Source organism: Neofelis nebulosa, chromosome 1 (genome assembly GCF_028018385.1).
Source record: "Neofelis nebulosa isolate mNeoNeb1 chromosome 1, mNeoNeb1.pri, whole genome shotgun sequence".
NCBI lineage: Eukaryota > Metazoa > Chordata > Mammalia > Carnivora > Felidae > Neofelis > Neofelis nebulosa.
This window is the reverse complement of record NC_080782.1, coordinates 71,459,593-71,472,065: the sequence shown is the minus strand read 5'-3', so window position 1 is coordinate 71,472,065 and position 12,473 is coordinate 71,459,593. Positions and strand designations below refer to the sequence as shown.

At 34.4% G+C, this 12,473-nt stretch overlaps 1 protein-coding gene across 4 annotated transcripts in view; it reads right to left on the bottom strand.

Moving 5' to 3' along the window:
• Positions 1-12,473, bottom strand: part of FBXL17 (F-box and leucine rich repeat protein 17) — a 507,842-nt gene that overhangs the window by 432,036 nt on the left and 63,333 nt on the right. The gene's annotated exons all lie outside the window — the stretch shown is intronic.

Genomic DNA, 12,473 nt, shown 5'->3' with positions numbered 1-12,473 from the left:
AGGACAGATGAGTGGAGAAAGAGGCTTCTTCTCAAGCGCTGATAAAATTAAGTGCATGTCTTTTGTTGGTGCAGATTTAAAGAATAATGGTTAGACATCCTTTCCCTACTTCTTTCACATTAAAAAATGGTCTCTGGTTTATAGAAATGTAGACTGGTGTTGAATGCTATTATGTAAGAATACATCTGCATACTGTTGCCCTAAAAATGTTCCAATGTCTGCCACACCACCAGTTGTACAATTTATGTTGCTAATGTTCCTATTACCTGAGGCTATTCCAGTCCATTCAGAAAGTACTGCTTCTGCCTTTCTAACTATAAAACTAACTTTAGAGGCCAAAAAAGGAAAGGTGATAAATGTAACTTTAAAAAATTAAAATAAAAAACTTCTGCATGGTAAAAGTGCTACGGGCAAGGCTAAAGTGAAATGACAAACTGGGGAAAAAATATTTAGAACTCTAATCACATACAAGAAACTAATATCTTGAATAAATAACAACTGCCTAGGAATACATAAGAGAAAGATCTGCAACTTGGTAGCAAAATGAGCTATGGATGAATAATCACAGAAAAAGAAATCCCAATGGTCTTTAAACATATGAAAAGATGCCCAAACAGACTTTTAAAGAGGGAAATACAAATGAAAACTAAGTAAGATACCATTTCTTGCCTATCAAAATGGCAAAAACCTAATATACTGAAGACATACTACGGACAAGACTGTGGGAAACAAGCACTCTAAATCCATTTCCACTACTTATAGGAATACAAAATGACACAACCCCCAGAAAAGAAAATCTGATAGTATCTACCAAAATCACAGGTGTCTGCACCCTCTGACCTAACAACCCCACTCTGAGAATCTCTTGACAAAGACACTTACATTTGTACAAAATAATGTATGTGTAACTAATCTGACAATTCTTGTAATAGCAAGAATGGATACACCCTAAGCATCTAAGAATCACATGCTGAATGAATTATGCTATCTCCAAATAATAAACTACTAGTTACAGAAGATGAGAGAAAAAATGAGTGATATGTTATGTAACTGTTATGAGAAATCTGTGAAATATAATACACATGGTAATTTAACATTTCTGTAACTAACATGCATCCCTTTTTGTAAATACTAACTACTTTTTGTATAAAAAATATATAAGAATATAGGCTTCTACTTTCTCATATTTTCATAAACACTGGTTACACATAGGGAGCAAGATTTCCTGGGGTATGTATTTTTAAAAAGAATTTTATTTCTGAACCAGCAACCTTTCCAAAAAAGTGGTGACTTTGCCAAATATGAGTGGGAAAAACTAGGACTTTAGTTCTCTCAAATCATTTGTAATATTGCCATCAATTATTTAATACATGTTTCCAAACAGGATGATAAAGTAGCAAGTGCCACATCAATGCCTATACTGTCATTAAAAATATTACTTGAGGGGATGCCTCGGTGGCTCAGTCTGTTAAGCAGTTCTTGACTAAGCTCAGGTCTTGATCTCAAGGTCGTAAGTTCAAGCCCCGCACTAGGCTCCCTGTTGGGTGTGGAGCCTATTTAATATGTGTATATTCACAGACACACACACACACACACACACACACACACAGAATAAAAAATATTACTTGGGAACTTAATGTATGCAAGCCTGCTAAAAAAACAAAAAAACAAAAAAACCAAACTTTATTTATTTATTTATTTATTTATTTTTATTTTTGGGACAGAGAAAGACAGAGCATGAACGGGGGAGGGGCAGAGAGAGAGGGAGACACAGAATCGGAAACAGGCTCCAGGCTCCGAGCCATCAGCCCAGAGCCTGACGCGGGGCTCGAACTCACGGACCGCAAGATCGTGACCTGGCTGAAGTCGGACGCTTAACCGACTGCGCCACCCAGGCGCCCCAAAACCAAACTTTATTTAATGCCAATACAGCAAGACTAGTTTATAGCTAGAAACAGTACTCTTTATTACGGAATGTGACCAATACTATTCAGTAACAAGTGATAGAAAAGGCCCACAGCTAACATCATATTCAATGGTGAAAGAGTAAAAGCTTTCCTTCTAAGATTAGGAACAAAGCAAGGATGCCCTTTTTTGCCGTTTCTATTTAATATGGTACTGAAAGTCACAACCAGAGAAATTGGGTTTGCGGTAGGGGAAAAGCATCCAAATTGGAAAGCAAGAAGTAAAATTATCCCTGTTCATAGACTGTATGATCTTATATATAAAATAACCCGTAGAATACACCAAAAAAACTTTTAGAATAAAGTTACAAGACATATAACCAACATACAAAAATCAGTTGTTATTTCTCTACACTAAAAATAAACAAATCAAGAAAATTAAGAAAACAATCCCACATATAATAGCATCTAAAAGAATAAAGCATTTAGGAATAAACTTAACCAAGGAGGTCAAAGACCCGTATAATGAAAACTACAAAATATTGCTAAAAGAAAATAAAGATATAAATAAATGGAAAGAAACCCCATGTTCATGGATTGAAAAATTCAATTATGTTAAAATGTCACTACCACCCAAAGTGATCTAGAGATTTAATATATTCCCTGTAAAAATCCCAATGGCACTTTCTTCAGAAACAAACAAAAAATCTATCCTGAAGCATATATGGAATCTCAAGGAACCCTGAATAGTCAAAACAATCTTGAAAAAGAACAAAGTTAAAGCTCTCACCCTTCCTCATTCCAAAATTTATTATAAAGCTACAGTAATCAAAAGTATGATACTGGCATAAAGACAGACATACAGACAAACAGAATACAAAGCCCAGAAATAAATTCTCACATATGTAAGTTAAATGATTTTCACAACAAAGGTGGTAAGACCATTCAGTGGAGTAAATCTCTTTAGCAAATGGTGCTGGGAAAATTGGACATCCGTGTGGAAAAAAAAAAAAAAATGAAGCTGGACCCTTACTTTCACCATATACAAAAATTAACTAAAATGGATCGAAGTCCTAAACACAGAACTAAAACTATAAAACTCTTTAAAAAAAACAAAAAAGAAAAGCTTCATGACAGTGGATTTGGTAATAATTTTTTGGATATGACATCAAAAGCACAGGAAATAAAAGTAAAAAGAGATGAACTGAACTCTATCAAAATTTAAAATGTCTGTGCATTGGAGCATATAATCAACAAAGTGAAAGGCAACCTACGGAATGGGACAAAATATATGTGAACCATATTAATTTCTACTAAGGGGTTGTTAATATCCAGAATATATAAGGAACTCAAAGAACTCAACAAGAGCAACAAAATGACCCAATTTAAAATGGCAAAGGACTTAAATAGACATTTTTCCAAAGATATACAAGTGGCCAACAAGCACATGAAAAGATGCTTAACATCACTAATCATGAGAGAAATACAAATCAAAACCACAATAAGATGACATGTGACACCCATCAGGATGGCTACTACCAAAATAACCAAAACAACAGTTTTGGCAAGGATGCATAGAAACTGGAACTGTTTTGCAATGTTGGTGGAAATGAAAATGGTGTAGCTGCTGTGGAAAAGCATATGGCAGTTCCTCAAAATATTAAAAATAAAATTTACCATATGATCCAGCAATTTCACTTCTGGTTATATACCCAAAAGAACTGAAAAGTAGGGGTCTTGAAAAGATATCTGTATACCCATATTCATATAAGCATTATTCACAATAACTAAAACATGGAGGCAACCCAAGTGTCATTTAAAAAATGAATGAATAGGGGCGCCTGGGTGGCTCAGTCGATTAAGCGTCCGACTTCAGCTCAGGTCACGATCTCACGGTCCGTGAGTTCGAGCCCCGCGTCGGGCTCTGGGCTGATGGCTCAGAGCCTGGAGCCTGCTTCCGATTCTGTGTCTCCCTCTCTCTCTGCCCCTCCCCCGTTCATGCTCTGTCTCTCTCTGTCTCAAAAATAAATAAACGTTAAAAATAAATAAATAAATAAATAAAAATAAAAAATAAAAAAATGAATGGATAAACAAAATCAAGTATATAAGACACTATTCATCCTTAAAAAGGAAAGAAATTCTATATGCTACAATATGCACAAATTCTGTGAGGACATTATGGTAAGTGAAAGAAGCCAGTCACAAGAAGTCAACTATTGTATGATTCCATTCATATGAGGTACCTAGAGAAATCAAATTCATAGAGACAGAAAGTAGAATGACAGTTGCCAAAAGCTTGTGGGAGAAGGAATAAACCTTGTTGTTTAGTTGGTATAAAGTCTCAGTTTTGCAAGATGAAAACAATTCTAGAGATTGGTTGCACAATAATGTGCACAAATTTTTTAAATAAGTGTTTATTTATTTATTTTGAGAGACAGACTGTGAGCAGTGGAGGGACACAGAGAGAGAGAGAATCTCAAGCAGGCTCCATGCTGAAAGCAGAGCCTGAAGGGGTGGGGGTGAGGCTCGATCTCCTGACTGTGAGATCATGACCTGAGCCAAAGTCAGGAGTCGGACACTTAATCTACTAGGCCACCCAGGTGCTCCTCAATGTGAACGAATTTAACACCAGTAATCTGCATACTTAAAAACGGTTAAGATGGCAAATTTCATGTTATATGTATTTTACCACAATTAAAAATAAAATAATTTTTAAAAGAGATGAAAAATGAATATAAAGGTACTCCCTTCCCATGCAGTGCCACCATCAAATTCAGTCAAGGAGGAAAAGGAGTGATCAACCAAGAAACATCACCTCTATGATGTTCTTCCTTACAAAATAAGCAGAAGGCATGAATATTACCTCGAGGGAAAAACAATCCAGAGAGGCAAAAAAATAATGTTGAGAAATACTCAGCAAGATGATAGGCAAAAACCCGACCTTAAAAATAAGTGAAAGGACCTAAAGAATAATTGAGATTTATTTCAGCAGGAGGAAAAGGGATAGTATTCCAGGAAGGAGAAGAATAAATGAAGATGAAAACTATGAAAATTAAAAAAAAAAAATAGAGAGAGAGAACTATTAAGATAACAGATTCTACCTTACCATGTATAATAGAGCTTTAACTGGTTCTTATTAAGGAAGGACCAGTGAGAGAGTAAATATCTTACTGATTTTTTTGGAATTGATTTAAAGGCAAACCTAACAAGCCTAACGAGATACTGCAATTCACACAAAAATAAAGGGGCTAGGACTAAAGAGTTAGCAGTAGGACTGAAAAGCAAGGAAGCAATCAAAGGAAACAAGCCAGTCTAACAATGAGTGAAGTACAGAGGAGAGAAGAGAGTAAGACATAAACAATGGCTAAAATATTTTAGTCTATCACACCAAAATAATTCACTCAAAAATTACTTTAAAGCAACTATCACATTGCCCCATTCTTCTAGACAGAGAATACATGAGTGAGTCAGACAGATGAGCTCCCTACTCCTACTGAGTTTACACCTTAGTGGAGCAGCATAATACACAATAATAAAGAAAAACAGCTGACACTAAGCAAAGATTTTACACAAGACACAAAGCACTTACCATTGAGGAAAAAAAAGACAAATTTGACTTCATCAAAATTAAAATCTTCTGCTCTTCAAAAGAAAAGGAACGGAAATGAAAAGGAAAGACACAAAGTAAACACAGTGCATATATTTGACACAATAACCTGTATCCAAAACATATAAAAAACTCTTACAACTCAGTAAGACAACGAAATGTGTAAAATAAATAAATAGGCAAATATTTGCACAGATACTTCACAAAAGAAAAGACAGGAATGGCTAATATGCACATAAAAAGGAGTTCAGTATCATTAGACATGAAGGGAAAAAATGTAAAACACAGTAAGGTACCATTACACACCCATTTAGAATTTCTAAAGTTAAAAAGTCTGACATTACCACCTGTTGATGAGGATATAGTCAAACAGAGCTACCAAACATTGTTGGAAACACACAACCACCTTGTTAAACTCTTTGGCAATTTCTCATAAGGTAAAATTTAAACAAACACTTAATATCCAACCCAGTTATATGAATCCTAGGCCTTTACCAAAGACAAATGAAAGCCTTTGTCCACTCAAAGAGTTATTCATGAATGTTCATAGCAGCTTTATACATAACAGTTAAAAATTGTAAATAGCCAGGGTACCTGGGTGGCTCATTCGATTAAGCATCCAACTCTTAATTTTGGTTCAGGTCATTATCTCACAGTTCATAAGATCGAGCCCCACATTGGGCTCCATGCTGACAGTGCAGAGTCTGCTTGTGTTTCTCTCTTTTCCCTCTGTCCCTCCCTCAACCTCAGACGTGCACACGCATGCACACTCTCTCTCTCAAAATAAATAAACTTTAAGAAAATCGTTTTAAAAAATTATAAATAACCAAAATGTCTGTTAACAGATGAGAAGATAAACAAATTGTTGCATGTTTACATTCTGTACCAACCATCAAATTGAGTACAACATTCTCACCAATCAAAATGAATTAATGATGATATACACACAAAATATACTTAGGAATTGTTGTCAACCATCTTTGAACTACAAGTGGATTCAGATTTAGATGAAAGATGACAACAAAGCATAAAACTAAGAGTCCAAAAGAACCAGTTCTATAAATAAACTGTCAAAGACACTGAATCAAATCAACCCTAAAGTCTAACTACATATACATAGTTATGAATAAATGAATAAACTTAATTGAGCAAGTTGAGTCAGGTTTTCTGTTGCTTGCAATCAAATGAATTATAGATGATATGAGGTAGCTCATACTTAATGATTTCAATATCCCCCATTAAAAAGTAAGAGAATTTAACTTCTGAGAATGAGGATTCAAGACAAAAAAAAGTTATAGGAACACGGGGTGCCTGGGTGACTCAGTTGGTTGATCGTCCAACTTCAGCTCAGGTCATGAGCCGGTTCTTGAGTTGGAGCCCCACATCGGGCTCTGCTATCAGCCCGTCAGCATAGAAACTGCTTTGGACCCTCTGTCCCCTTCTCCCTACCCCTCCCTGCCTTGTACTCTCCCAAAAATAAATAAGTAGTAAGTAAATAAACAAATAGATAAGAAAATGATAGAAAAAAAATCAACCAGAATAACCACTGTACATAAGTTACTAGGAGTACAAAATATAAAACTAGTAACCTTCTTTTTTTTTTTTTTTTTCAACGTTTTTTATTTTATTTTTGGGACAGAGAGAGACAGAGCATGAACGGGGGAGGGGCAGAGAGAGAGGGAGACACAGAATCGGAAACAGGCTCCAGGCTCCGAGCCATCAGCCCAGAGCCCGACGCGGGGCTCGAACTCACGGACCGCGAGATCGTGACCTGGCTGAAGTCGGACGCTTAACCGACTGCGCCACCCAGGCGCCCCTAAAACTAGTAACCTTCTTATACCAAACACAAAAATAAATTCAAAATGAATGAAAGACCTAAATGTAAGACAGGAAACCATCAAAACCCTAGAGGAGAACACAGAGAGCAACTTCTTTGACCTCGACCAGCACGTTCTTATAAGACATATCTCCAGAGGCAAGGGAGACAAAAGCTAAAATGAATTATTGGGACTTCATCACAATAAAAAGCTTCTGCAAATTGAAGGAAACAATCAACAACACAAAAGACAACCTAAAGAATGGGAGAAGATACTTGCAAATGACATATAGGATAAAGGGTTAGTATCCAAAATCTATAAAGAACTTACCAATTCAACACCCCCCCCAAAAAATAATAATCCAGCTAAGAAATGGGCAGAAGACACAAATAGATATTTTTCCAAAAAATATATACAGATGCCAAACAGACTCATGAAAAGATCTCAACATCACTCATCATCAGGGAAATACAAATCAAAACCACAATGAGATACCACTCCAAACCTGCCAGAACGGCTAAAATTAACAACAGAGGAAACAATAGATGTTGGCAGGGATGTGGAGAAAGGGGGACACTGATACAGTGTTGGTAGGAATGCAAACTGATTTAGCCATGGTGGAAAACAGTATGGAGGTCCCTCAAAAAGTTAAATATAGCATTACACTACAACTCAGCAATTGCACTACTAGCTATTTACCCAAAAGATACAAAATTTATTTTGAAGGGGCACATGCACCCCAATGTTTACAGCAGCATTATCAACAATAGCCAAGCTATTGAAAGAGCCCAAATGTCCATTCACTGACGACAGATAAAGAAGATGTGGTATATATATACAATGGAATATTACTCAGCTATCAAAAAGAATACAATCTTGCCATTTGCAACAACTTGGATGAAACTGGAGTGCATTATACTAAGTGAAATAAGTCAATCAAAGAAAGCTAAGTACCACTGATTTCACTTATATGTGGAATATAAGAAACAAAACAGATGAACATAGGGGAAGGGGGAAAAAAGAGAGGGAAGCAAACCATAAGAGACTCTTAACTATAGCAAACAAACTGAAGGCTTGGAAGGGGAGTTGGATAGGGAATAAGCTAAATGGGTGATGGGTACTAAGGAGGGCACTTGTTGTGATGAGCATCGGGTGTTAAATGTATTGATGAATCACTAAATTCTATTCCTGAAACCAATACTACACTATATGTTAACTAACTAGAATTTAAATTAAAATTTCAAAAAATATAAAAATTAAGAAAAAAAAAACTAGTAAGAAGCATAGGTGGAGTTTTGAAAATATCAAGCAAACACTAGAGGTTAAAGATCACTCTTCCAGAAATTCACCACAAGATGAAAGGTTCACTGAACTCTCTCAAATACATAAAGCAACCATCAGTTACTTCTCCCCCTTTCTAAGTTGCTAAAAAACAAAAGTGTTCACTATTAGCAAGCTCTAGCAATGATTTCCTTCCTAATTTCCTTTGGTCATGAAGAGAGAGAAGAGATATGGCAGTTGGGAAGTTAACAAGAAAAGAGGGGAAGCTATTATTTCATGATGCCAAGATGTTTTGTTGGACAATTTACATATACTATATCTCAGTCCATTTAATTTTCTCAATGCCCAAAGTATATGATATCATCTCCAATTTATAAACAGAGAATCCAAAATATTTAAGTGCTTAAGAAGGAATCTATAACTTACAAACTGGTAATGCTAGAACTGGAATTTCTATCTGTCTGACACAAAAGCTACCTTTCTGCAAAACTCTTGATAAGAGTAAACATCAAGAGGTCTGTCACAATGTCCATTGGTCTGGCCCAAAGAAAAGCATCAGTTACTTTTCACAAAAAAAATATGTTCCTTAATGATATGACTAAGTATAGAGTATCAAATATTTTTTAAAGCACCTTGTTTATTCTAGTATCTCTGCCTCCAGGTGTTAAACTATTTGATGGTCTCAAAAACATTCCAGCAGATATGGTGGAATTAAAAGAAAAATAAAAGAAAAAATATTTAAAAGAAAAAATAGAAACATGAGGAACGGAGATAAAGGACCATATGTAGAAAAGACATGCTTCTGGGTTTTACTAAAATTATCAACAAAATATCATAAAAAGGCACATAGGAAGATACATTTTTCTAATGAAAACCACTGAAAGTTGTGGCTTTATCATTTGTTATAGGGGGAAAAAAGAAAAGTGCCCAGCAAAAATGAAGTGCTCTAGAACAGAACATGTAGTATAATTTTTTTAAATAAAGACGTATGTATACATATTGGTATATGCATTAAAAGTTGACTGAAAATAATCACCAGAAGGATTAGCAAACTTTTTCACTTTTCATTTTCTACTTTTCTATATTAGAATTTCATAACCATGCACATGTATTTTTTTTACAATAGTAAGGGTTATTTAGGTCTATTTTCTTATATTTCCCAGTATTATGTAAAATCCTCCCAAATATTTTTTTATTATGGTTAGCTTTTGATATATAACAACAGGTTGACAGATAAATTTCTGAAGGAAAAATCTTACTGATCACTTAACATGAGACTACCACTTGAACATGAACTACCTGAGATAATATTCTCATTCATGCTACAAATGAAAAAAACACCTCAGAAGCACTCACTCAAGGTTACTCAACTAAAGGATACAGGTAATATTTAAACCTGTATCTTCTTAATTCAAGCTCCAAAGCGTTTCTCATTATACCACAACTGCCTATTCAAAGAATGTATTTTAAAGTTAAAATGTGCTTATGTAAGTACTTCTGTTTGTATTAAGATCTATTCCTCCCCTTTCCAAAAAAGAATTGAGGCAATTCATGTAAATAAACCTTACAGGGAAAAAAAGTAGAAGAAAACTGAGGCAAGGGAAATTAAGGGTTAAAATAAAAGTCACTCTATAATAAAAGACGGAAGTTGTGAATGTTTTGTCCTAGATGAATTACTAACTTGTTTCTTGATATCTAAGATGCCACACTAAAGCGTGAAAGGAAACCAAAATGTCCTTTATAAAATTCACAGTAATAAAATAATAAAGGAAAATAATTGCTCAGAAGTCTAGCTTTCCATAGTACTATGACCAGAGGGAATATTTAGCTGAAAATTCTCATAAGGGAAGATTCTTTGTGATATAGTTAACAATGTCCCTTAAATATCCTAATAATAATTAAAATTCAGTTCAGCGGAATAATGCCAAAACTCAATTCATTATATTTAATTCTTTAAGTATTACAACCCATATACTACCCAAGTACTCCTATGGCTCAATGGAGTAAGTCTTTCTTTAAAAGTAAAACTTCTGATAAACAGCTAATAGAAACTTCAATTTAAAAAAAAAATTTAAGTTAAAAAAAAAGACCAAGTCATTATAATATCATGTTTTATGCAATTTAGTAATATCTCCTTTAGTTTTAATTTTCAAAATATTTCATCTTAATAAAGATGAAATAGACATGAAGTAACTTCAAGGTTATTATTATTAAGTTATTAGCAAATAAAATATTATCTACATTCCATATTTTTCAAATTCTTACTCTTAAAATGTAGTATTCAATATATGAAAGTTTAAGAGTCCAGGCTCTAGAGCAATGGCTTTGACAGGGGGTATTACTACGTTCTACATCAGGCTCTTTCATAGATAAATACAAGATAGGAAGAAATTTCTCATAATCCTTAAAAGTTACTATAAAGTGAGTTGGCACACTAGATAAATGGGTCTAGAAACATGGTGCTGTATATGTAGTTAGTACTCAAATGCTTAAAATGAATGAGTGAATGGTAAAATATTGGCCTTATAAAAAAAAGTAATTGATCCATGTAGCTAATAACCATAAAGAAGCCAAGGAAAATTATTTTACACAATTATATCACCTGAAACTGCAGCATCACTTATTTCCACGTTTTCAATATCATTTACTAGAGCATACAATGTCACTCCACTCTCAATCTCTACCTCTAACCTTACCTTCTATTCTCCCAAACCCTAAATCAATGTATTTAATGACCACTATAAACCATGTGATAACTTTTTAGATTAAATTAAGAAAAAACAAGGAACTATATCATTATATCTTTAGAAAACTATTTGACACTTTTAAAAAGCATGAAAGGGTAGGATGCCTGGGTGGCTCAGTCGGTTAAGCATTCAGACTCTTGATTTAGGCTCAGGTCAGGATCTCAGGGATCGTGAGTCTGAGCCCCACGTGGGGCTCTGCACTGATAGTGTGAAGCCTGCTTGGAATCTCTCTCTGCCCTCCCCCGCTCACGTTCTCTGATAAATAAACTTAAAAAAAAAAAAGCATGCAAGGGAGTATTATTTTGCTTCTTCAGATGTACCATACATTACAAAACAGCAAATAAAACTCAATGGAATGAACTAAGTGTAGCTTCTCAAACTACAACCTACATACTTTCTGCCAATTGTATTTATCATTCATAAGCGATCTCACCAAAATATATTTTGGAGAGAAAAGATGAACCAACATTCAATATGGACCTCTTGGATACCATAATAGAGCAAAAAAGCATAGTTCATCAGTATAAAGAAGGAAACAAAAAAATCTCCCTTTTAAATTCAAATTACATTAACTGAAATCACTTTACCAAGTTTATTTTACAAATACATACATATACAAATACATGTATGCTTGCATGCATACACACATATTTACACACACACAAAGGGATGTGCATGAGCTTTCCACTTAGATCAAAAGTCTCCTGCAAATGAAGACTGGTATAAAAATGTATATTCTACATTCTTGTAAATGTGATTGATCATAACTTGCTCAAGAGGAAAAAAAATCTGTGCTAATCAAAGTTGAAATGTGCTAATTTGATCTCCAGTAATATTAATTAGCTCAGTCAATATATTTGCAAATCATTAGCCATTCTGAATATTGACTATTCTTATGTATTATCAACTGTATTTCCAAAGGATTACCAAAAACATGACAATATGAATATTGATTTTTAATTTACAAGGACTACAGTTAAAAAAATAGAAACTGGAGTAAAATCACCTGTAGTCAACCAAATATGCTATATGATTTGATTTCACCAAAACCTGTATACCAGACCAATACTGAATTACCAACCAATCTAATGAACTATGCTGAGAGAGGAAAACAAAA